Source organism: Mesocricetus auratus, unplaced genomic scaffold, assembly GCF_017639785.1.
Source record: "Mesocricetus auratus isolate SY011 unplaced genomic scaffold, BCM_Maur_2.0 Super-Scaffold_100010, whole genome shotgun sequence".
In the NCBI taxonomy this organism is placed as follows: domain Eukaryota; kingdom Metazoa; phylum Chordata; class Mammalia; order Rodentia; family Cricetidae; genus Mesocricetus; species Mesocricetus auratus.
Window position 1 is genome coordinate 2,546,450 of NW_024429194.1, and position 26,840 is coordinate 2,573,289.

A 26,840-nucleotide genomic window follows, 5' to 3' on the forward strand; every position below is an offset into this window, starting at 1 on the left:
TGATACCAGAAAAGACAAATGCAATAACCTCTTCCCAAGCACAGGGCATACTGGCAATGAAGACAGCAGTCCATGAGCACTGAGAAGCTAATGAGTTGAACCTGGCCATTACCGCGGCACAAAGTCGGCTGTTTCCGGGGAGAGGAAATCAGAAGGGCTTCTGAGAAGGCAACTGATTCTGGGTATCGCACACAGAGACATCAAAATGCAGGGAGATGAAGGCAGTTGGAGTTCTGGGGTTCAGAGCAGAGCATCTAAGGCATGAGGGGCGACCTGTCCAGCTGCAGGGGTCCGTGTGGTAAAGACACAGTGGGAAGAAGGCCGTTGGAAATGTTTACAGAACAGTACCTGTTGCTTTTACAGGGCTTTGTTGACCAGAGAAATCAGAATTCACAAGGCACTGGGTACAGCACTCAGGAATCTCCCGCCTGGTTCACTGAGGATACTCAGCCTTAGACTTCGTAGGAATGCCCTGTGTTCATGCCGGAAATCATGAAAGCAAGACTCCCCCCCCCCAAAGCAGGTTATTTCCAAAGGTGACTTGATGGTGTCTGAACAAAGGTTAAGAATATTTATAAAGAAATGAAACACTCAGTACACAGCATTTACAGTATGTGACCACCCATTAAAAATCTAAGTAGAGGGGCTGGAGAGATGGCTCAGTGCTTGTGAGCACGTTCTGCTTTTGCAGAGGGACTGAGTTCAACTGTAAGCACCTACCTGGGGAAGTTGACAACTGCCTGTAAATCCAGCTGCAGGGGATCCACAGGCATCTGCACTCACATGCACATACCTGTACACGAACACTCGTGTTTGGGCATTATAAATAGGATCCTGCCCACAGCATTTTCACCCCCATGCATCTGGGGACATTCTGATACACAACTTAGCAAGAGCCACGTTGGAAGTCCCAACTACCCTTTTATTGGGTTTGCCCCATCGGCACCCAGGCTCCTCTCAGGCAAGTTCTGTCCAGTTCTGCAACGGACTGTCCGCAGGACAGGGAGACATGAGGCTACCTTATTTTTTAAGCCTTGACTTTTACCCTTTTCCAATGTGTAACTAACGAAAGATGAGCCTTGTTTCTGTTTCTGGGAGGCTGTCCTCTGTGAGGAGTGGTGACCTCATGGCTCAGCAAGGCTCTCATGTTTCACTCTGCTGTATTCAGGAAACTCCTCCCGTGGATAGATCTTTATCTGTAACTTGTGTGACTTCCTAGGGGGTTCCTTGTCTTCAATTTTACCCATGCAGCAGTCTTCCCTTGCTCAAGCTCCCCCTCTCAATTTCTTATCCCTGATAAATGGTAAAAGTAATCAGGGCTGGGGAGCCGACTCCACAATGTATTTGTTCTGCAAGCACAGGGGCTTGAGTTCAATCCCCCAGAGCTCACATTAAAAAAACAAACAAATAAAAACAAACAGAAAAGGCAGGTCATGAACTGGTGTGTGCTTGAAATTCCAGTGCTGGTGAGGTGGGGACAGGAACATCTTGTAACTCACTGGCGACGAGGACCAGCAGAAATGCTGAGCTGCAGGTTCAGTGAAAGACACTGTCTCAAAAAGCAAGACAAAACAAAACAAAACAAAACAAAAAACTCCACAAACAAAACACCAAAAAGAGGTGGAGGGCAACTGAAGACGACTACAGATGTAGGCCTCTGTGCTCCGTAGGCACAAGAATTCATGCACCCATATACACACATGTGTATGCTCGAGTCACACACACACACACACACACACACACACACACACACACACACACACACTCACAGAGACAGAGGATATCCCAGCATATTGATTTTGGAAAATGTCTAGGATTTTTTTCTATGAATTATGAACAAATACATACTATCAGACATTCAATAGTGAGGTCATTTGTTTACTATCATTTTTAATGCCCACATTGCCCCTCCCCTTTGGGGTTCACGGGATAGAACAAATCCCCTAGTTACGTTTTCAGAGAGTATGGCCTCCAAGGGTCCTATATCTTTTTCTTCCGTGGCTCCTGGTGGGCAGATGTCTCAGGTTTTATGATCCTTCATTTCCCATTGGTCTTAGCTTGTTCCCTCTTTCCATGCATATTTATTTGCATGGTATCATATACTCTCTTAGCTATTTTTTTTTTTTTGCTGTTGTTGTAGTCTGAGCACATATATTTGTTCATTAGGGATTGAGAACTGGTTGGCTTGTTTGGGTAAAGCTATTAATTTATTCCATTGTTATTCAACAGTATCTTCTACTGACAATATTTGCTGGGGGTTAGCTCTTGAGTTTGCTTGAGTTGTTAGTTTTCTTTGAAAGCCTGGGGACTCTCGGTTGTCTGTTCCTATCAACGGAAGGGCTGCAGAATGCGTTTTCTTGGTCCCAAATAAGGAATCCTGTTGACTTTCCTACTTGGTGGGGGAAGTCCTTCTGTGTATGTTTGTCTTATTGGTTGATAAAGCACTGCTGGCCAATAACAAAGCAAGACAGGTGGGATTAGGAGTCCAGGAGGATTCTGGGAAATGTAGTCAAGAGTAGAGAGTCATCATGTGATCCTGGGAGGAGAGGGTGCTGAGGCTGGTGTCCTCAGAAAGATAAGACTTTATGAAAATATATTAGTAATTATGGGTTAATAATTAAATCAGAGCTAGCCATTAATAAACCACAGCAAACGGCCAACAGCTTCATAATTACCATAGTGTCTCATGTGTTATTTGGGGGCAGAGACAATGGCGGAAAAGAATACACGTTACACCTACTAATACCTCTTCTGACCTCCTCTGTCAGGAGGATCAGGAGAGGCTTTGTTTTGGAGCTTGGGAAGAAAGTTCCTCTTGACTGGAGTGCCGCCCGCCTCCCAGGCCTGGTTAATCTCTCCTTCAGAAAATGTACTGGGAGCCACACATTGGGGACAGAGCCTCTTTCCATCCCTAAATTCTAATCCACTTTCACGAAGACATCAGTAGCTTTTCCTCCATGGAGAGGACAGGCCATTAGCCAGGAGGGAAGTGCTACAGCTCTCAGGCTCTTTTGTGTATGAGTGACTCCCCGCAAGAGCATTCACAATTATGGATACATCCTGGGTTCCAGCTTTCAGCTTCTCTCTCTCTCTGTTGTGCATGTGTGTGTGTGAATTCATGTATGTATATGTGCATGAACAGCCGCGTGTGCGTGTTAGAGTTTGACACTGGGGTATTTTCTTTGATCCCCTCTATCTCATTTTTTTTAAGACAGGGTCTCTCATGGCACCTGGAGCTCAAGGATTTGGCTAGGGTGGCTAGCCAATAAATTCCAGGGAATTGCCTGTCTCAGCCCTACAATTCTGGCATTACAGGTACGCGCCAGCATTCTCAGCTTTTAAGTGGATGCTGGCGACCAGGCTGAGGTCCTCATGCTTGGACAGGGGGTGCTTTGAGAGCTGAGTAGCTCCCTAGCCCCTAATCACGGGGAACTTTTATCGACGCGCTCCAGTTTCCTTTCTGTTGATGTGACAAAACACCCTCCAAAAGCACCTTAAGGGAGAAAGGCTGGTTTTAGCTAACGATTCCTGAATATGGCTCACCCTTGGGGGGAAGCCACAGTGACAGCAGACAGCCCAAAGGACAACGTGATCTAGATGACCCCTCGTGAGAGACTCTACTCAGGCGATTCCACATCGTGTCACGTTGACAATTAAAGCCACCTTGTAGGGATTGTCTCTTCCCCCTACTAAGTATCACAGGAAATCCAGATTCTTGAGCAGTGACACAAGGGGATGAGAGGGAGAAAGCAAAAAATCACTGCAACAAGAGAGTTCTGTGTTTGTGTTTGTTCCCACTGGGATGGACAAATGTTGCTCTTAGGCCTGTGTGTTTCTGGAAGGTCCTACTACAAGACTTAACTAACCATGATAGGATGTTTCACATCTTAAGCTCCTAGCCAAAGGGAGATTCCTATTGTTTTTAATGCCAAAGTAATAGGATTTAAATGGAGGGGGAACAGCTGCTTTGTAAACAGCTAGGAGGGATGGATGATGCTTCCTGCTTTTCTGCCACCTAAACTGAGGACACACGGTACCGAACATCACTAAGCCTATAAATACCATAAGTACGTTTGTGCTGGGGCCTCAGGTCAGCATGTGAACTTCTATAGTTCTCCACTACTTAGAACCATCTGGAGAATCTACATAAAGGACTTGGTAAGAAGGTCAGTGGGAAATTTGCAAGAATTGAGAGGTCATGGTCTCTGTCTTGGTTTGGCCAGTGGCCATGCACAAACTATTAAGAGTTTTACTAAAATGGGGGAATTATACTACTAAGTATAATGTGTGTATACAGGCACAGAGGAGCAACTACCATACCTTGTGGCATCTTACAGTGCCCCTAGATTTGTGTTTTTAATCATTTGCATTTCACACCTGAAATAATTACTATTCAGTCTAGGAGGTGAGGGCACGTATGTAACTCAGTGCTTGGTAGGATGTGGAAATGGATAAACCCACCGTATTATTAAGCTGTGCGTGGTGTCAGGCCTGGCTACACTGCTTCAGAGGGAAGTCCCGCCATTATTTACAGAGGGATCCCACACATACGGGCTTAGCTTCCTTCCTCAGGGTGCTGATGACATCCCAGCACTGTGGAAGAGCCAGGCATGGTCCTACGCACTACAGCTATTTACCCTGGTGCCCAGCTTTGCTTAGAGCAGCGATTCTCAAGATGGTGGTGCCTTGGAGGACTAAGAACTGCATCTGGAAACTTGCCAGATGTGGAATCTGAGACTCTGGGGGCTGGAGTTTGCAGAAGCTAGTCAGCTGAGTGTGGGGGGAAGGCTTTGAAAGAAAATGCTCTCCCGAAGGAAGCAGCACTATTAGGAGGTGTGGTCTCGTGGGAGGAAGGGTGTCACTGTGGAGGCCGGCTATGAGGTCTCATATATATATATATACATATATATATATATATATATATATATATGCATGCTCAAGTCATACCCAGGGTCTCAGACCACTTTCCTGTTGCCTGCAAGATGCAGGGCTCACAGCGACTTCTCCGACACCACGTCTGCCTGTACAATGTCACATCTCACCATGATGACAATGGGCTGAACCTCTGAACTGTAAGCCAGCCACCCCGGTGAAATGCTTTCCTTTGTAGGAGCTCTTCACAGCAGTGGAAACCCTAGTTAAGACAGGGTTAGAAACCTCAGCTCGAGGGGAGAAAGCTTGACCTCCAGACTGTACTAACCCAAAGAGGATATGAAGAGTCAAGGGAGGTTTGTGGAGGTGGCTCAGTGGGAAAAGTGCTTGCCACACAGTCACAAGAACCCGAGCTCATTCTCTGGGACCTACATAAAAAGCCAGGCATGGTGGTGGTACATGCTTGTATCCCCAGTGCGCAGGAGGCAGAGATGGGTGTATCACTAGCGTCCACTGGCCAGCCAGCCTAGCTGAACAGTAAGTCCCAGGTACCAGTGAGGGATCTTGTCTCAAAAACAACGTGGATGGCTCTTGAGAAACAACACCTGAGGCTCATATCTACGCCTGCACATAAACACCCCCACACATCTGCACACACCCACACTACCATCCTCCCAGCAACTCACCAGCCACCCCACCCCACACAAACGTTGAGATAATGGCAGTATTTATTGCTCTGCTTCTCCTCTGACAGCCATACTTGATTATTATTGGCTCAAAAATATATTCGATTCTACTATTGGCTTCACATTAACAGGAATAATTTAATGCTTCTGAGCTTATTTATTTCTCTTATATAAGAGGAGCTGTTGAGGGCTTCTGAGAAAGTCACCCAACTGTGCAGCTTGGTCCCAGCATAAATGCACAGAATAAATACGTGGCTTTCAGCCGCATCAGATGCCTGATTCAACGTCTACACCCACGTTAAGTTTCCTTGTTAGCCCCCAGCACATTTTCTGGCAGCTGACTGGAACGTTCTATTTATTAGATTACCACAACCAACTTTTAAAGAGTCTTCACGGCTAAAACAGGTTGTTGGAAGAGCTGACACCTGGACTGATCAAAGCATCTTGTTGACAAGATCCCTGGCAAGCGTGATTAATTCTGTTACCTCTCGTTCCATTGATCACGCTCAGATAAAGGTGTTAAAACTTCTCCAGTCTGAGCTCAAATCCGCCAAGACCCCTCCCTCTTCTGATCCTCCCGGGTCATAAGCCTTCCATTGGCTGTTCATGTCTATCTTTGACTGTTTACATATGCTAAGGAACTTTTTCATCTGAAAAGGCAAAGCTAAATCTTGCCTCGACTTCACATGTTATAGGACCTACTGATCTCAAATTTTTATTTTCTGAGGTGATGGAATTTCTTGAAGTTACCTAATCTGTTCCCTTCACCTTTCTTAAACAGCACACCATGAGGCTCAAAGGAGGCATTTACTGAGCCTTGCTGCTTAAAATGGCTGACTATGAACGTATACTTAAAAATGTGAAAATACAGCAATCTACAAAGATGAGCATATGATCCCAGAAGTTCTAAATAGTGAATATGCTCCTATTTTGTTGTGACTCTTTAAAAGATAAATACTAGCTTGATGGATTTGAGAAAGAATGCTGCAACGGTGGATAATCTGAGAACCAGAATTCAACTACATGTGCAAACATTACGTAGAACAAATAGAGAGATAACTGAAATTCAAGGGCACTCTCTTTTCTTGTAGCTTTGGTTGTGAGCCTAGCCTTTAACGGCTGAGCCATCTCTCCAGCCAACAATCTCTTTTCTTTAAACTTTGAATGGTCACATCCAATCAAGTTTCCACTCAGAACAGTAATTGAGTAGCATTTTGTAAAGGAACTTCATTTCTTCCCTCCCTCCTGTCGTTAAAGTAATCAAAATAACTGAATGCTATAGTAATAGTATTTAAATGGGGAGAGGGGAAGGTTGCTTTGTAAACAGACAGGAGGAATGGGTTGTCTTTGCTTCATTTCTGTGGCCTGAGCTGAGGACACATCGTGCTGAACATCACTAAGACTATAAATAATTACAGCAAATATGTTTGAGCCAGGTCAGGTCAACATGTGAACTTCTATAGTTCTTGACCTCTTAGAATTGTCTGGTAGATCCAAATAAAACTGACCAAAGGCCCTTCCTGCAACAGGAAGAGAAATAACTAGGAGATCAATAACAAAGTATGATTTTTTTGTTTGGAAGAAAAATTAGACCACATTTCCCTTCCAATTCTCTTCTTAAAATTTGTATGTTAAGGATGACGAAGGTCTACTAGGGGATGGCTAGGAGTGGGAAGTAAGGGAGTATGTTCCAGAAGAGCAACCTTATTTTCTGTGCTAATAATACATGAGAAGTCACGATTGCTTGTTTTGCTATGATAGAAGAATTGGAAAGAACAAAGTGGTTACCAGGGTGGCTTAATTCTCCAGGTCAAAAACTGTTGACGTATGTGCCAGATTCAATAGTACCCCCAGTATCAAAAGGCTATGTTATAAATCCTACTAAAGATAATTTACCCCATCCACTCATCCAGTGATTCTATTGTCACTGCTCAGTCCTTCATGAAGACTAAATGACACTGATGTACAGGACGGTCTCCTGTAAGTTTTCCACAGAACATCCTGTTGCATATTTTCCTTAAGGAGTGCTTAATGTGCTATGCCACTGACACAGCCCAGCCGACAGCGGAAAGCTCTTGCTCTCAAAAATATAAGGACACACACGGGAAGAAGGGACCTTTAAAAATGAACGGGCATTAAGAGATTTCAGATGGACATGTTGCTCCAAAGGCTATGATTGCCCCAAAGCTTCATTCTCCATTTTTCCTAAAAAAAAAAAAAAATGTAAAATGAAATAAACATTCAGCCCAACGAGCGCAGATAGAGCCTTTCAGGTTTATGTTTAAGTAGTGAATCTCCACAGCGCTATGTAAAAACTGGTTATTGCCCTTAGCAAGAATGCCAACTCCTTTCTGCCAAGAGATCTGCTTGCGCCAGCTTGTTGCTATATGGAGCGCAAGCCAAAGACGACATCTGTTTGATTTTTAATGTGGTGCATGTAAAGCCCTTTCATGTATGGAGCGTGTACAAGGGAATGACTCCCAGGGACTTCCTTAAGGCTGTCTTGCCTGTGTTTAGGAAGGAAGGCGGCTTGCCAGGAAGCTTGAAGGTTTGCTGTGTTAGGGTATGGGTGTTTCATGAGCACTTAATAATGGTGCCAGGTTTAATGTTGGCTGCCGGAGGGAAAGGGAAAGAACACAGTTTTCCCCGGGGAGAACAAAGCAAACCTGTGACACCACCCCCCCCAAAAAAATTAAGTGCAGAATTCAGGATGAGTTGAACGTTACGGAACTTAAGTAATTTCTCCCCGTCTGTGCTTCAGGTAATATCAATTCACCGAGTTTTATTTTAGCTGGCTAACCATAGCTTTGGCCTCAACTCTCATGTGACACGAGGAAGGCGTTTTCTTTGATTCTTCACCCACAAAAAGATTTAGCAAAGTACGGCGCCCAAAGCCAACCAATCAGCAGCAGCCATTCCTGCCCAGAATTTTTTACGGGTGCTACGGGGATCACGTGACAGCAATAACAAGGAGCCGTCTAGAGAACAGGGTCCCAGTCGCACACTCCGAACTTGAACTCAAGGACAACCGCTGCAGAGTGCTATTTTACAACAGTGTTTTTGTCACCGCTTGTTAGAAATACTCGAGGGGGCAGGCAGCTGACCGCAAAGCTGGGCTACACAGTAGAGAGGCAAGTATGCAGAAAGTCTGAGAAACAAACAGGGGACAAAGGGCAGAACCACTCCCCCTATTGCTACGGTAAAAGAGAGTGAGAGCTTTTAATTTTACTTTCCAGTTAGCAATCCCTCACTCAAGTCTAAGATAGAGTGCCGTAGCCTACCGGTGCTATTTGATAATTACTGCACATTAGCGACATTTGTTACTATTAATACTAAAATATGCAGGTGATTTTTCGTTCTTCCATTTGAACTGAGATTCAACAACCGATAATTTAAAAATAGACGGTAGCCCAGTTTGGCCTTGAACTCGAAGGAAGCCTGCCCCTAGTCTCCCAAGTATTGCTTTGCATTAACTCAGCATGCAGAATTTCTTTGAAACTAACCCTGACTGTAAGAGACGCATTTACATTCCCTTCTGTAGGAAAATGTGTGTCATATATGCATGTGCACATAACTGAGACAAATTTCATTTAAAAATTAATAATTTGCCTATTCCCTTCCTTCTCCTGAGCTGTTACCATAGCGATTGACACACGATCCGCCGTAAGGACTTGGAGACTACATTTTGAAAACATATTTCTCTAGGGCTTATTTTTCAGACCCACTCTTCAGCAAGGTGAGTTCCACTGAGGATGGGGTGAGATATTATTGGAACACTCAGAGAAAATTTCCCTGACTGATTGTTCCTGAAGGTCTCAGGGTTACAGGGTGGCAAATCTTATGAGAAGCTTTCTTTGTTAACCAGTTTGTGAAATGGGCATTATCAATGGGCATTATCAATTTCATAGTCACTAAGACTGGCAGGCATGGATTTTGAGGGACAAAAAGCAAACAAAACAAAACAAAAACAAATTAAAACTAGTCTTCTAAATAGTCCTAGAGTGTTCTACGTGAACTGGACCTCTATGAGGCCACTAAGCAAAGCCTCTCCCCCGGGATTCTTGTGAGAAGACAGCAAATTCTGGCAGGTCAAGACAGGGCAAGACCGTGCAGAGGGTCTTCCACCTTGCATTCTTGCTGAGGTCATGTCAGGTTTAACTAGAATTTGACCTCCTTGATGAAGAATCCTGTGGGAGATCACCCAACTCCAGGACCTGAGGCCAAGATGCCCCAGCTAGCGGGGGGACCCTGGAGGGAATGGAAACTTTCATCAACACTGGGGTTCATGGAGGTGGCAGGACCTGGGGTCAACAGCCTGTTAATGGGGTATCGGGTAGAGAAGGAGGGCTTTGACCAATGCTCACAACATTAGGTTGGGAGCTGGGCTCAGGGAACCAGGCCTGGAAGTGCTTATGGGCGTCGCAGTAATCCACATGGAAGTGAGGTGGTCTCGAGGCGGTCTCTCGTGTCTGTCTTTAGGATAGTTTTGTGTAGTGCGGGGTTTCACACGTGCAGGGGAAGGGTCCCTTCCTCACTTCCGGCAGAACCGTGAGCTTTGCATCTTAGGCATGCTCGGCCGCGTATCGTTCTCAGCCCTTCTCTGGAAAGTAACGGGCATAGCAATTTTCACCTCATAAGTCTCTCCCTGGGGTCCAGATTGTATGTCGGATGCTTGGTTTTATTCGCTTTCTCTCTGCTTTAAAAAAATTACTTATTTTTAATTGGCAACTAAAAAGTGTATATACTTATGGTGCATGCTCTATTTTGAAATGTGTTAGTTATTATGGGACAGTTAAACGAAGCTAGCTAGTGTAGGTGGCATCTCACACTTAACATCTTATTTTTTTCCTGGCTTTCAAGTGCAGAGTGTGTCATCATTAACTGTGATCTCCACGTATGTATAACAGCAGATCTTTTGAACGTGTATTGTAAGGTCATTGCATTGTTAAAATTATAATTCAATTTTTATTTTGCTTTCTTTGAGACAGAGTCTTGCTTTGCAGCCCAGGCTAGCCTCAAATGCACAACCCTCCTGCCTCAGTCTCCGTAATGTGTCACCAGACTCAGTTTTTGATTATTCTTCAAGACAAGATCATGGCTCTTTTGAATACAGACTTCCTTTTATAAATGATGTTCAATTAGTAAGTAGATTAAAATAGTGGACTTCAATATATATGTTTAATAACCAATGTAGAAAATGAACATTCTCTACTACAAGACTTATTTACATAATAAGGAAAAGGAAAAGGCTTAGGTTTGCTAGTGAAGTTTGATACTTGACTAAATCTATAAAAGAACATAAACCAAGCAAAGAACAATAAGCACCATAATTAATATTAATATCATGGCCTTCCTCACAACTGATTAACCTTCCTTTGAAAGAGAAATTTGCAAGAATCAGAACAAGGAAAAATCACTAGCACAATCTAAAATCTACAATTCTTTCTGAAGGGAGAATTAGCAGAAGCTAGGAACAGTTAGTGCTGGAGGTCTGCAGAAGCTACCGTAGTGACAGCCGTTCATCGAATGCTACCAGGGAACCTAGAGCTGGGATGTGGCACAGAGACAGGGAAAGATAAGCAATCTGAAAGTCAGAACAGAAAGTCACAAAGAGTCTTACTTGGTCAGAAATCATAGAAAGAAGGGAGGGAAAAAAACACTCCTGGGGAGAGTAGGAAAAAATGATATTTCATAGCATGAGAAAACTTCTGTTTTCAGTCTTTGGAAACGAACAAACAAACCAGAACACCCTCAGACCAGAACAACTACTGTTCTCATGGCTCTCTCCTCACATGGCAAAGGCGACTTTCTTAGCAATAAAACATTACCTCTAAATATTACTCATCTTTTATGTCATCGATGCTCCTTAGCTTATCTGGCAGAGATAAATACATGCATGTACTTTGTCACTTCTAACAATGTGCAAAGTGGACTTCACAGTACTAAAACTTGACACGATCTGGAGTTGGCCACTAACTTGGTTATGCTGTTCACTATGTAATATGGGCTGTTTAATTGGGCCACATCTCAAAGAATGTCAAGTCTGGTGCCACTCAAGGTGGGTTGGAGGAGGGTGGTCAATGAATGTAAGTCACTGGCTATTTTCCTTACATCAAAACTTGAATGTTCATTGTCTCCTCGCTTGCGAGTTCCCCTGCTCTCTATTGTGGGTTGCAGTGTGTGGCATTCCCTGTCCAACTCACCCATGGAAGCTCTAAGCCCTAGCGCCCCAGAACATAGTTACCTTTGGAAATATGGTCTTTAAAGAGGTAATGATGGTTAGGTAAGGGGATACAGGTGGGCTCTATTCCAATGTTGTTGTCCTTAGAGGAAGAGAAACTTGGGCTGGCGATACTGTTCTATTGGTAGAGTGCTTATTCAGCATGAACAAAGCCCCAGGCCCATCCCTAGCACTGTGTAGGTTGGGTCTGGTGGCACAGGCTTAGCATCCCAGCAGGAATGATGAGTTTAGTGTCATCCTCAGTTTCACAACAAGCTGAAGGGCAACCTTGGCTGCATGGGACCGTGTCTCAATAAAAGGAAAAAAAAAAAGGATGATGAAGAGGTAAAAGAGAAAATGGAAAGAATTAGGACACAGGCAAATGCCAAAGGTCACAAGACAGGGAGAAGGCAGCTGGGTGGAAACTAAAGGGAGAAGAAGCCAGCCCTACTGGTAACCCTGATTTTTGAACTTCCGGCCTCTAGGGTTATGAAAAGGTAATGTTTTTGTTTATTCTATCCATCCCGTTGTACTTTGTTAGTGAGCAAACCAAGACCCTTTGAAGACAAGTGGTCTTCAGGAGTCTCCCTCTACTCAGCACACCGGGTCTCAACACTTTCAAGCACATTATCACTCCAGTCACCCCAGAGTTCCCCTGCACGAGACTGTGCGACTAGACTGACAGGTTTTAACTTACCCACCAAGTATGCACCCGCCTAGGAAGCTGGGCTTCACTTGTCTGCTTAGTGAGTCTGAAACAGCTATTGGTCTGATGACAGAGTCGCTCGTGCCACATTGGGTCACCTGGACTGGAAACCGTGAAGCTGTTAAGTCTCACTTTCTCCATGTTTCTCACAGCCAACCAGTCACGACCTTTCTTTGACTTTATTTTCTGTCCTTCACAATTTAAAAAAAAAATATACCTCCATTTTGGTTGGTTCCTAGTGCACCTACTTCCTAGGATAGTCTACAGTGAATTTCTCATTGGCCCTCCTGCCTCTGGCTTGACCCTCTGCCATGCATGACGTACTCAACTACAAACCAGTTTCAGCCTCAAAGGCCCTTTATTGCCCAGAGTACGACTTGGAAGGTCCCATAAGATCTGGGACCTGATCATCCTCACTACCCATTACCACAACACGCTTCCTCCATTGTCTACTGATTTGGGCCATGCTTTTGTGTTCTGTCCAGGGACGCTCTCTTATTTCCACCTCAGTGGTTTTGCTCAAGTCATTTCAACTTCTTGTGAATCTCTTACATTTGCCAACCTTACCCATTCTAGAAAGGCAATTTCTTGTCTAAATCCCATGGGAACCTTCATTCAGAGTCCAACTTGAGGGGTCTGGGTCCGCAGGGCTCTATAAACCCTGTCTGCCATCTCATCTTGAGTCACAAGGGCTCTCAGCCACACATGATACCCTAGGGAAGCTCCTGTATCTCTGGCTCCAGTCATGAACAGCTCTGTCTGCTCTCCTGGGGACCTGCAATACTGCTTACATTTCCACTTAAAGTTCCTTTTGGAATCTGTTTTTTTTTTTCTCAACAAGAACCCTCAAAGGCATAAGGTCTAGCTAAATGCTCATTAAATCTTCCACTGAAAGGAGGGCTCTCACCGTCCTTCCCCAGTAGGTCCAGAAAAATGACATGTACATTTTTTTCTGGACCATTTAAGCGATTCAGATCTGGCTTTGACATGGAAAATCTAAAGGACACCAGGAAGACATGAGGAAGTCGCTGTAGGTGAAAACAGTTGTCTGTATGTGTGCTGGTTGTCCCTTGATGTAGTCTTCTGCTTGCCAGCCATTCCTGTCTGTCCAGGGACAGCGCCAGAACATTCTCCCTCTCCTTATCAAGGCAATCCACCAGTTCTTCTATTTGGGATACCCTGCAGACTTTGGGCTTGTTTCACGTTCTGTCACTGTCATCCGTCTGCCATAGGCACATGGTCTGCGTCAAGAACTACTTGCATGGCTGGGCTGTGGTGGTGAACATCTTTAATCCCAGCACTGGGGAGGCAGAGGCAGGAGGATCTCGGTGAGTTTGAGGCCAGCCTGGTCTACAGAGAAAGCTCTAGGACAGATAGGGCTACAAAGAGAAACTGTGTCTCAACCAAACCAAACCAAACCAAACCCAAACCAAGGGGATGCCAAGTATTCAGGGTAAAGATGGAAACACAGATCAACCCCTACAACCTATAATTTTCTGCTACCACTTCTAAGTCTTCCTACTATTCTGAGAGACACACACAAGCCCTGGACTGTTGATTTCTGTCCCAAGCAATCTCAATCGTCTATGATCACTTGGGTTTTAAAAAATTTATCCAAACCTAACAGAACCATTTATTATAGACAAATGCATTCGCAGCAATGGGTATTTGCTTGGCTTTATTCTCTCCTATCTGTGTGTAGGGTGACTCGCAGTAATCTCCCTTATCCTGGCAGACAATAAACATGCACACGGTTTCAAGGAGTCCAGAGAACTTTAATTTCTAGGAAGACCAAGTGAGTGGAGCAGATGCAGGTTTTCAGTTTTCCTTTAAAGCCTAGCTGTTCTCAGCAGGGTTCCAATGCAATGAGGGACCTTTTCCGGGCTTCACAAGACATGTTCAAATGCCCAGAGCTGACATTTAGCTTGTACGCATCCATACAACTGACTATACCTTACTGAGCTGTTAAAATAACATTTATCCCCCACTAAGTACTTGCCCACTGTTGTAACCCACACAGCTTACCATAGTGCCCCATTCCCATAAAGACGCACTGTGACTTAACCCTTAAGAATGCGTTTCAAACCCAGGCCCTGTTAGTTTTTGGCTATTGTCTTGTAGCTACAACTTGCTTCTCACCATATCCGTTATCCCACAACAGTATAAAAAAGCATGAGCCTTGAGAACAAGACTACCTAAGAGGTTGTTTTCCTGGCTACCATGTCATCTCCTCAAAAGATTCCTGCTGAATAGAACACCCTGGTTCCTGTAAGCTAAGGCCCAACTTATGGGCAGCCTACTCCTTTAAGCCCACACTGTATTTTTATAGGAATGCTTCTGGATGGATCTCTGCTTCAACACACACACACACACACACACACACACACACACACACACACACCAACCACACCCCACAGGCTTAAATGACTGCTAATCTTAAACCCTATTTTAAAATCCAATGATAACCATAATTATAAAAAAATGACATGTATCTAAGAATGGCAAATAAATCATAGTGGAACTACTCCAAGTTAGGCACTGTATGAGTGCTTTGCAATATAAACTTATTTAATCCACAGGATAACACTGTGACCTGATTTGATCATCATCACAATTATTATAATTGAAAGAGGAGTATAGTCAGATATATTTATTTTCACCCTCCTGATTTTCTTAGATATATTTCAAGTTATAATTTATTCAAACCTAATATTCACATAATGATTATTTAATGAAATTCAAGTCATCATATAGTCTTTCTTATGTACCCTAATTATGGATTTCCAAGTGTACTTTATAAAATGCTTTGTCTTTAAGTTTTGGATTTCTTGCTGAAAATGTAGACTGTGTAGCAAAAGTACCTAAGAACCTTGGTTTCTACCAGTTTTCTCTTTATGTTCAGCATTTAACATGGCCATGGATCTGGGCAGTTTAGGACTCTGCTCAGACATTCTCTGAGCATCCAGTGACTGTAACTGGTTAGCTGGCAATAAACCCTGGTACAAATCTGAGCACAAAGTTCTTCCGCACTTTTCATGTGGGTCTGTGGGAGAGGTGAGTGGGTCCATGTCTGCCTGTCCCTGCCATCCTGCACAGCATCGTCTGGAACACGGATCTCTCAACATCTTTTACAGCATCACTGGTACTGTGGGTCCTCAGCATCTTTAACAGTATCACCTACACCATGGGTCCTCAGCATCCTGTACAGCATCACTCGCATCGTGGTCCCTCAGCATCTGCTTCTGTTTCCATGGCCCCATCCATGTGCTTCTGGGTAGGAGAAGAGTGTCTGGCCAAGCCTAGCTTAGGCCTTTGCTGGTGGAGAGTGCGGTTGTCTCTCAACCAGTCTATAGGAGCTGGGAGAGAAACACGAGCAAACAGATTTTCATGGGAGAAGCAGGGAGGAATCTCTGGGGTTCCTGTTTTGGTAGAATGAACGAGCATCTGGAAGAACTCTGCTGACCCTTGTAGCCTCACTGGGCTGTAAGAAAGCTCTCTGGTGTAGTCTGTAGGGCTGGGTACCATCGGAAGGCGAGGAATATTTCCTGACCACGGTGGTCCTCTTGGTTCTCAGATGGCTTGTCATAGACGAGAAATTAATTCATGCAAGATACGTGGATTGTCCATATGAACTCTGTAACATTAATCGTTCATCCTAGACGTCATCATCTCTCATCCTAAAGCAAACATCAGCTTGCCACAGTCCTGACTTTAACATGAAAAACAACATAACCTTCCCAAATAAAAACAAAAACCTCATCTCTCCTATGTTTAAAGTGCTAGCCCATTCCAAGCTTTGATGTTTTTTACACGATGTCTTGTTCAAACGATCTCAAGAAAGACCCAAATAAATTAAAATTAAACATAGTCCTTCCATTTGTATTCGCATGTCTTTATTTCTCTGTATTTTTTGGTGGTGGAGTTGAATGAGAAGAAAGAAAGGGAGACTGATAGGGATCAAAGCCTCCGGACTTCCTCAGGAATCTCAGACATGGCTCAGTGGGAGTGTCTGGAATCTGGGGGTGGAGTCCTGGAAATCACATCACAGGGGATGCAGGCGGCCCCGCCTACTCCTGGGGTCAGTGGTGGTAGACCCCGTGCTCCTGGAAGCTCTTCTGGAAGCTTTCCACCTCAGTGGCCTGGGAGCCCTGGAGACCACTTCTGGCAGGATCACCCTTCTCCCAGAGCTACGCCTGATGGGGTTATCGGGGCTGGAAAAGCAATGCCCTTGTCACACATTCCTACTTTAATATGTTAATATTCCACCTACACCCCCCCCCACGGCCAGGCTGAGACACCAATAACTCCTCCAACCCTTTAACTCAATGAAAGGAAACAGTGTGATAGGCAACATTTCCAGCAGCATCACATTATAACTATGCTGACTCTTCTTTGTGTCCTGGCTTGACATTATTTCTGTACCTGAGACCATGAAATACGCCTCTGTTTTTTTTGTTTTTTTGTTGTGTGTGTGTGTGTGTGTGTGTGTGTGTGTGTGTAGATATTTCTGCTCTGATAGCTAAGCTCACCACACAGTTGTATAAAGGAGGGCCACACAGCCACCCACAGATTTTATTTATCTGGAAGAATCTGTTTCATTTGTTCTCAGCCATATTGATAGGTAGCCTTACCCTGGGAAAGTAAGGCAGATGAAAAGACAAAGCTGGCCCACGACAGTGGTGCCAAAGCAGAATCAGAATCAGAATCAGAATCAGAATCAGAATCAGAATCAGAATCAGAATCAGAATCAGAAGCAGAAGCAGAAGCAGAATCAGAATCAGAATCAGAATCAGAATCAGAAGCAGAAGCAGAAGCAGAATCAGAATCAGAAGCAGAAGCAGAAGCAGAAACAGAAGCAGAAGCAGAAGCAGAATCAGAAGCAGAAGCAGAAGCAGCAGACGCCCCCTGTGCACCAGCCATCTGGATTATCAGGGAGGCATCATCCAGGCAGGGAAACACAAAGGAGTACTTGGAAACAAAAGTCAGACCAAGCTTGCCCTGAAGAGACAGGACTTTCTTAGACAAGAGAAAAGCAACAACATTTTATTTACTTCATATGTTTTAAGGTGTATTTTTAAACCATTGCTCTTATTTTGGGGGGTTGTGGGGCAGGGGTAGAGTATGTTTAATGACAGTTTGTTTAGAATGAAATTCCAGATTTGTTTTCCATCATCATTTCAGAGAAAATTCAGGAAGGGAATGGGGGTGGGGGTGGGGGAGTGAGGAGTCCTAAGAGTAACACTCAATGAAGCCATAGGAGCATTTGCAAGCAGAAGCTTGCTTCTGCCATAAAGGGTTGCAGAGGCCCAGGCTGGACTGACTAATTTAGGAAGGGGCAGAGAGTAGACCTGTCTCACTCCCCCTGGAGCTCTGCCTAAGTGGTCTAGCATTGAGGGACGTTGAACCCCCTTAGAAGTTGGTTGCATGAGGCCGAGAAGAAACTCCACATTTTTATGGAATAGCAGATGTTTCCCACCGGACCACACAAAAGCCATCAGACATGACGCAGGGAACAAAAAGCCCAGCATTTCCATGGAGGACCTTCCTTAATGGGTCACTTCCCTAGGATCTGATGAACTTGTGAATGGAATAGACACACAGAGAGAGATGCGTAGGGGTCATCTCCGACATCCAGAGGCTGTTATTCTCCATGGCTGCAACCACCACCTGGTTCCCTGCCTGTTTCTTGCTCCCATTGAGTGGCCAAAGGCCAGGCTCTGGCTGAGGCAGTGCAAGAGAGAAGACAGGTCTGGGGGCTTCTGCCTCAGTTCCTCCCAGCCTTGGTTCTGGCAATGGCTCCTTCCAAGACAGCAGCTACCGAGGACACCACAGCCGTGCTTCTCAAAGAACTAGGGAGCTCCTTCTCGGCTGTCCCTTCATGCCCGTGGTGGTGGCAGCTTCCTACCTGTACTGTGTTGGGTGTTCTAGCATCTCCCATGATTTTCTTTCCAACCTGTGCTCCTCCGTGAAAACAGCCCCCGGTTTAAATTCACTGAAGCATTCTCGTGACTGGGATACTTTCCCCCCAAAGAATCCTGGCTGATACAGTGGCACCCAAATTATCTGAAACCCGGTAGAGTCGCCAAAGAATTGAAATTCTGAGTTTGCACAAACAAGGATCCAGACTGCTTGCGTGTACTGGAGAGCAAACCACTTGCTATTTATGAAACAGAACTAAGAGAACAGGCTATAGAAATCCCAGGTACAAAAGACCCGAAGAAATGAAGCAGAATCAAGCAGGATTAATGGCGTTAATCGAATATTTTCATAATCGCCCCACCGCCTGCTGCTAATGACACATTCCAAACAGACTTCAAGAAGTAAGAAGTAAATCAGGAGAGCCCTGTGGAATGAGGAATTAGAATTTAAGTAGGCCAAAGCTGAGTTCAGAACACAGCTCATGTAGTAATCACAGAGTCTACCTTTTAAAATGAAAAAAAAAATTTGATGCGTTGCTTGTGTATTAGAAGATTCACAGCACATTAAGAAGGTTCCCAAACTCGGCTGGATTCTGAGTTCAGCATATAAATGCTGGCCTTATCACCATACATAAAGTACCTATGATCTGTGCCCAACAATACCCGATCTATCAAAAAACATCACTGTTTACACTGTTTAGTTCTTTTTAAAAAGAACTAAAAAAATGGAGCACTTTCAGCAGTTAGGACGGTGAAGAGGGGGGACGGATAAACTGGAGGTCAGTCTGGGTTGCACTGTAAGCTACTGTCCCAAAATCAAAACAATAACTGTAAAGGAAGAAAAAAAAGTTAAAATAAATAAATAAAAAATGGGCAAAATACAAATCTGGAAACCATAAGTAAGTTTTATAGATTTCGATTTTTAGCTTTGACATCTTAATTTTTGTTACTTTTTTTTTCTTTGTAGGTATTGGGCCAGCATCCAAAGTGATTATTGAGAACATTACTGAATTGGAACTAAGCTGAGGTGAGTAGAATTAAGAATAGAAGAGAGAAAGAAAACTGAGAATGGAAACTATTCTCAAACACTATCAAAGGTGACAGAGGCCCCAAGGTGCACGGAAGGGAGGATATAAAAGAACGGTGAGTGAGGCTACTTCTGCAGTCAAGAAACTGCTCCTTTAAAAACAAAACAAAACATGTCCCCTTTTCTCTTTTCTTGGGAACAGAAAGAATAGCTGGAAAGGCATTTCAGAAAGCGTTTATAGGTGGGTTCAGAATTTAAGTGTCCTTTCAAGAGGCAGTGAATACAACAAACAGTCCAGGTAACTTCAGAAGTCAGCTGGCAAAATGCTGCTACCACCACACCCATTAGGTGTAATTTCCCAATCCCCAGACAGCGTTGGGCTAACACCACTGCCCCCTAGTGTTCTCTCATGTTGTTGCAATGTGAGTTAAGATTCAAACTTATTTCCAACACGAAGCAGTTATCAATGTATTCTTATTTGACAGTGACTATTATTTTCCTGTGGGGTAGTCAGACATCATACCCGTGGTATGGATAAGTGTTTAATGCTAACCCAGACTCTTTTCATTGATTGATAATTTAAAACAGAAAGGGAAGTCCGGGTGACATTAAGTAAATTCTTACTCAGTGAATCGCACCGGGCATTAGACATGACATATTAAAAGTCAAATCTCGTGTGATCCCAATCCTACGATTTTAAAGTGTAAGGTTTCTGTCAAGACAGGAAGACTGTTGTGTGTCACAGACCGGCCTGGACTATACAGAAAGAGACACTGCCCCCAAGAAACCAAAAGTACAATACAATAAAATAGAGTAAAACAAAATACACTTCAGGGTGTCACTGATCAAATTCCTCTGTCTGGTATTTTCCATGCAAGCCATAGTTAGAACAGACAAGTGCTATCCACTAAGAGTATGACACGAGGCACAAATATAACTTAACAATTGTAGTGAGCACTTAAAAATTAGTCTTCATAATATACTTATTTTCCTAATATATACTTTTTCATCTTTAAATTATTTTTTAAAATTTTGAACAATTTTTAAAATTAAAACATTTTGGTATTCTCTCCCTCTCCCCCACGTCCTTCTCTACCCGTGCAACTTTAAGTTTGTGTAAAGAACAAACTAAGATGTCAAACCCCTCAAAACAAAGAAAACAAAATGAAACAACACCTATAAAATAAAATTAAACAGCAAAACAGCACCACCAGCAAAAGCAGTAGCTAAAGTCAACCAAATCATAACCAAATAAAAGTATACAAAATAAAACTGTGGAGTGCATTGTGTGTCCATCAGCCGGTCCTCAAGATAATGCCTGTCGAGGAGTGGTTGATATGCACAGTGACACTACTAATATATACTTTCATGTGAGTAAATAATCAAAATTAAATGCTACTGAAGTACATCCTTTATTTTCTCATTATGAGGTATTTTACGTCTTAACCAGGCCCGGCATCATACCTACTGTGGGCAGCCATCTGTGTCTGGTATTGATTGACTATCAGGCCTAGGGATGTGGATTCATTTTCTGACAAACGCACCCATCAATAGTGCCGTATCCCTCTGTTTTGAAGCCAGCATTTTTATGGCTTTTTTTGTGACACTGGCGGCCATTGATGGTAAATGTCAACATCCAATATTTTTATAAAGGTCTCAAAATGGCGGCATAACTTTACCGCAATGTCTTCATCTGTCGGAGGGAACACTCTCACAAAGAGAAACGGTGCATCAAAGTTCCTTCAGTTACTTGAGATAGATTACACCTTTGATTTCCTTCATTTGCTGGTTTGAAAGAGGATTATTTTTTTGTTTCCTGGTGACTTTTCCAAGCACAGTAACAGTGTCTTATTTTATTTTTTACAGTATCCTTAGAGATTTATGCATTCTAAGACATTTGCCTCAATCTGTTACAGTTGTGCTATTTACTATTGTTCATATTTTCCCATCTCTTGCCCCCCCCCACCGCCAGAGTTCAGGACCAGGTAGCCTACAACAGCTACCCCAGACTCCGGTTCCTTCCCATAGACCTGCAGTCCATCACTCTTCAAGAAATGCTTGTTGTCAAGCCTGGTAGGTAGGACACCAGGCAGAGACCAAGGTCTCATGGTGAGATTTTAATCACCCTCTAAATCTTCCTGGGAACAAAAAGGAAAGGAACACTTATTAAATAAGACAATCTTCACAGATTCACGATATTTTCTCATTTAAACTCAAGTGGAGGGTTTTCTTTTTTTTAGACTGTATGTCCTTTTCTTTAGTCAAACTTCAGTTTTCCGGCAAAGACAATGCTTACTCACTTCCTTTATCCGTTAGGCACACACACCACACGGTGAGAATAAATCCCAAGACGACCAGTCGGGCATGATGATAACAACAGTCAGCTCACAATTCCTTGCAGTTGCCTTTGGCCCAGGGACAACATTCGACTTAGGCTATGCAATGTGACACCTGCGGTCTGAAGTCTCTTGTCATCCCCTGCTACTGTGCCACCTGCTGGAAAGCAGGCACAGCTGTCTCGATTTACTGTTGATGTTTCAAATGACTTCAGATTTATTTTTGCTTCATGATGATGTAAAGTTTTATGCGGCTTTAAAGTCAAATTTACAAGATGAATCTAGTGCTCATCTGTCTCTCTCTCCTTTATGCTGGTGCCTTCCTCTGCCTGAAGACACCGTTTTATTTTTAAATGCCGTGGAATCTTTCCATTAATGCAATACTATATTGTTATATAACACTAGTTTCTATCTGCATGCTTCACTCTCTTTCATTAGGTAAATGATATCAGATTTTACAGACCCTTGTCAACCTAGAAAAGTTAGTTTATTATTATTATTATTTTATTATTTCAGACAGGGAAAAGTTTACCGCCTGTACAGCAACCTGACATGGTAGCTTTGACTTCGTATTAGGCAATCTGAACATTAATTTTTTTTTTGAGAAAACAAGGAGTTTAGTGGTGAAGTCCTAAGCTGCTACCGTTTTATGCACGGCAGTTTACACACCTCTGAGAGAGATTCAAACAGAAAACAAACAAACAAACAAAGACGCAGTAAGATAAAGCAAAAGTCCTCATATCAAGGCTGGAGGAGGCAACCCAACATAAAAGAGTCCAAAGAACAGGCAAAAGAGTCAGAGATACATTCACTCCCGCAGTCAGGAGTTCCACGAAAGCACCACACTCACAGACATAGCATATATGCAGAGGACCTGGTGCAGACCCATGCAGGTCTCTGCTTGACTCTTCAGTCTCTGGGAGTCCATGTGAGCCCCGCCTAGTTGATTTGATGGGCCATGTTCTCCTGGTGTCCTCCATCCCCTTTGACTACTACGGCCTTTTTTCCCTCCTCTTTTGTGGGGTCCCCCAATCTCCTAGGGGAGGGACCTGATGGAAACCTCAAATTTAGACCCTCTCTGAATAATGTCTGGCTGTGGATCTCTGCCGAGGGATCCCATCTGCTGCCAGAGGAAGCCTCTCTCGTGAAAACTGGACAAGGCACCAATCCTAGGTCTCTGGGCAACTAGACCATTGGTATGTATATAAGAAGAAAGCACGGTACAGCTAGACTTTGGGGCTGCTCATGAATCAAGCAGGGGCCTTGGATGTAGCACCATGGCTAGGGGAACCCCGTCCCTGGCTTTTTTTCAGATGTGTCCTGGTTCCTTTTTCCCCACCACATCTAGCTTTTCTCTGTCTCTTTGCCCTTAAACAGTTTTCCCCCACTCAGTGTATGCTCTGTTTCCAGTAGCTATCCCTTAACACAGGGACTGGCCAGAGGAGGTGTGTGTGTGTGTGTGTGTGTGTGTGTGTGTGTGTGTGTGTGTGTGTTGAGTCCTGTTTAAGTATTGGTGTAGCTTGGGCTACTCCAGCACACTTGGGCTCTCCATGTCCACCCACACACTGGAGCCAGAGTGACTCCCAGGTTTCAGGCTCTCCACCCAGACAAACCGCCCAAGCTTTGTGGGGACAGCTTTGGATGACTCTAATTTCTCTGCCTTTTGGTGCTAACAGGAGGCCCCCCAGCTTTCTTTCTGTCTTCTGTGACACGTTTTGAAAAAAAACAGCCATGCCTTATTACCACCAATAGTTTATGCAACCCACACATAAAAAAACAAACACATTTTGGTTCTAAGGGGTGCAATTTACCACTTCTTTATTATAGAGTTGGCCGTTGGGTCTTGTTTTTGCTGTTATAGTTGCTATTTTTTGCACAGGGTGGTTTAATGATGTAAAATTCTTGTCACCTTGGCAATATTTTGCAGATGAAGCAGGCAAACCCATCATCTCTTTTCATTAGCATCTGCATGCCTGTTTCCCTACAGCATGTTTTCTGAGGCATTTCAGATGCCCTCCCATTTGCAGTGGGTGGGTGACAGCTCATTAAACCATCAAAAATATAACCTAAAAGTGGATTTCACTCTTAACCCACCAGACAGCTTAGTGTGTTGGCCCTTTGAGTACACAGGGTACTTACTTTAACCTACAGTTAGACAAAAATCATTACACAGAAAATCCATTTTATAATAAAATTCTGAGTATGCCATATAATTTGGTGAATACTGACTCTATGGAAAGCAAAACCCAGATAATAGCACAGACATGCATTTGCAATACTACAAAGTTTAAAAATCATAATCCAAGTGGGAACCATCTCTATATTGCTTAAGCAATGTGGTGTTGGGATAATCTCTTTGTACGCTGTGTGAAGATGTGTCTCTGTCCTTCCTCACTTGCCTGATTGTTTCTGATTGGTTCCATAAAGAGCTGAATGGAAAACAGCTGGGCAGGAGAGGATAGGAAGGGCTTCCAGGGAGAGATAGGAGCTCTGGGAAAGAATTTGAGGTGTGGAAGATTCACCAGCCAGACACAGAGGAAGTCAGATATATGGTATTTAAGAGAGGCAATGAGCCACAAGGCAGAATGTAGATTAATATAAACATGCTAAATTAAATTTTAAGAGCTGGTTGAGAACAAGCCTAGGCTAAGGCCACACTTTCATAATTAATAAAAAAGTCTCCATGTCATTATTTGGGAGCTGGCAACCCAAAGAAAGACATGCAGCATTTAGAGTCCAGCACGGAAGCATGTATGTGTAAACACAGGGCCTGAGAAAGCTGAGAAAAGTTCCTGGTGTACAGAGGCATGACTCTTTTAGGAGGCCCTGTTGTGCAGCCTAACATTTGAGGAGGGCCTGTGAGCAGCTGGAGGGAGACTCTGTAGAATGGCCTGCCTGCAGCAGTCCAGCCCAGCACCATCACAGAGCTGGGGCAGGTAGGTAAGGCTCCCACCAGTGATCATGGGCATGAGGTTCAGCTCTTACCAACCCAAGTGGGGCAGAGCCAGTCACCAATGCTGTATGCTAAGCCACAGAAAGAGCCTACATATGCTCAGAGGTGGCCTGGCTCTTTAAGACTTGACTCACAGGGTCAGAAAAGGCAAGTAGGAACATAAAAAGTCAGGTCCAGTATAGAAAAATAAACCAAAAAACTAAACAATCTCTGAGCAGGCACAGTACCCTTGAAATGTGCTTAGGTTCTGAAAAAAAGAAAATAAAATCAACACAGACAGTCATAGAAATAGTTTGAAAATACCAATGTGAAGTTCTGAAAGATTTGAGAGTAAAGTAATATACAAAGAATAAGCCATGTAAGAATGGGGATACCATACAGGATGTTTGGACACTATATAGTGCCTTATTAATTTTAAAGTTTTAAGTGGTAATGAGCAACAAAACAAAACAAACAAACAAACAAACAAAAAACAACAGCTACCGAGAGACACTGGATTGTGGGGGGGAAACTGCCGAATTAAATCAGAGTATATATTTTAAAGATATCTTAACTTCAGAATAGAAGTCAGGAAATGTATTGCATTGTGGGAGAGGTTATCTCTTTGTTTCTATGGGAAACAAAAAGCTATGGATTCCTCTAAAATTAATAAAGATCAGATTGGACCAGGGAAGACCTCTTGAGGACCTTGTCTGCAGACATGAAGAAACCAAGAAAAACTACAAGACAGGTGACATATATGCTGGTCCTTCTACATGGGAACAGCTTTGAGTTGGGTGAGACATGATGACTCTTGTTGGCTATGGAGTCCTCATGGCAGTCTGGTTATGCAGTCCAAACAGACTTATAGAAGTTGACAGATGCCTTTTACCTGCTCAAACATAGACCAGAAAATCGTCTCTAGCTGACTTGTGCACACTGCATATTATCTACTTGTGTTGATGCAGACATATATATGTGAATTTTAAAAGTCTTATGTTTTCAGGACAAAAGAACCAGGAACCAATGAAGACAAGCAGCCCAGGTGATTCAGCCTCCCAGAATGCCTCTATTGCTGTTTCCTCAGAAACCCGCAACCAGAAAATCTTGGAAGTGGCTAGCTAAGATGGTTCAGCCTCACAGACTACTCCAGCTAGGACTTCAGGAAAGCCCTGCAATCTCACATCACACAGAGACTGGACCACAATAAAGTTAGATCCTTCCAAGACTATGCTAAGTTTTCAGGGTGCCCTAAAAAGGCCACCATGTCCAGACAGCAGAAATTTTAGGACAGTATGCCCTATTCCTGTGAGGTGGGGTGAATGGTGTTTGGTTGTTTGGTGGGTTACAGGTGTTGTCACGGGGGGAGCTGGTTGCAAGTTGTTGTTGATTATGGTCAGAAAAGAAACTAAACAAAGGAGATCAGATTCAGGGATCTCTTGGTGGGGAATGTCCTTCTACATGCCGTGAATGTATGCTTCTCTTATTGGTTGATGAGTAAAGCTATTTTCAGTCAGTGGACAGGCAGGATTTAGCCAGATGGGAAGTCCAAACAGGGATAGAGAAAGGTAGTAGACAGAGGCAGAGAGATGCCATGTAGCTGCCCAGAAAGCAAGAGGCTCAGGCATTACTGGTGAGCCAAGACCATGTGGATATGCATGGATTAATAGAAATGGGTTAATAGTTAAGAGAGAGCTGGCCAACAAGAAGCCTGAGCTACAGGACAAACAGTTTATAATTAATATAAGCCTCTGTGTGTTTATTTGGAACTAAACAGCTAAGGGACTGGGTGGGACAGAAACTTCCCTCCACAGGCTTTCTCCCCATCTCCCTCCCTTCCTCCCTCCCTCTCTTCCTTCCTTCCTTTCTCTTTCCTCTATCCATCTTTCTCTCCCATCTTATGTTGAAGAAAGAGGGGGGGAGTGTGGTATGAAAAGAAAACATGGGGGATATAGGAATGATAGGATAAAAAGGTAAATTATCGAATCTACTTCTAAACTAAAAAGCAACTACTAGCCTCAAATATTTTACATTCATACAGATTTTTGTATATTGATACAAATTTTTGGTTATTTTTGTTACAACATACTGTATAGATGTTCCTGCTCTTGTTTAAGGTATTGTACCTATGCAGCATTTAAAA

At 43.5% G+C, this 26,840-nt stretch overlaps 1 protein-coding gene and 1 long non-coding RNA gene across 6 annotated transcripts in view; one reads left to right on the plus strand and one right to left on the minus strand.

The window, feature by feature from the left end:
- Dlgap1 (DLG associated protein 1) overlaps nt 1–26,840 on the minus strand; it is a 796,987-nt gene that overhangs the window by 389,854 nt on the left and 380,293 nt on the right. The gene's annotated exons all lie outside the window — the stretch shown is intronic.
- LOC121142694 lies at nt 17,329–25,978 on the plus strand. The gene is made up of 3 exons (XR_005879727.1): nt 17,329–17,550; nt 19,370–19,429; nt 25,704–25,978. It is a non-coding gene; the product is annotated as an uncharacterized LOC121142694 (long non-coding RNA).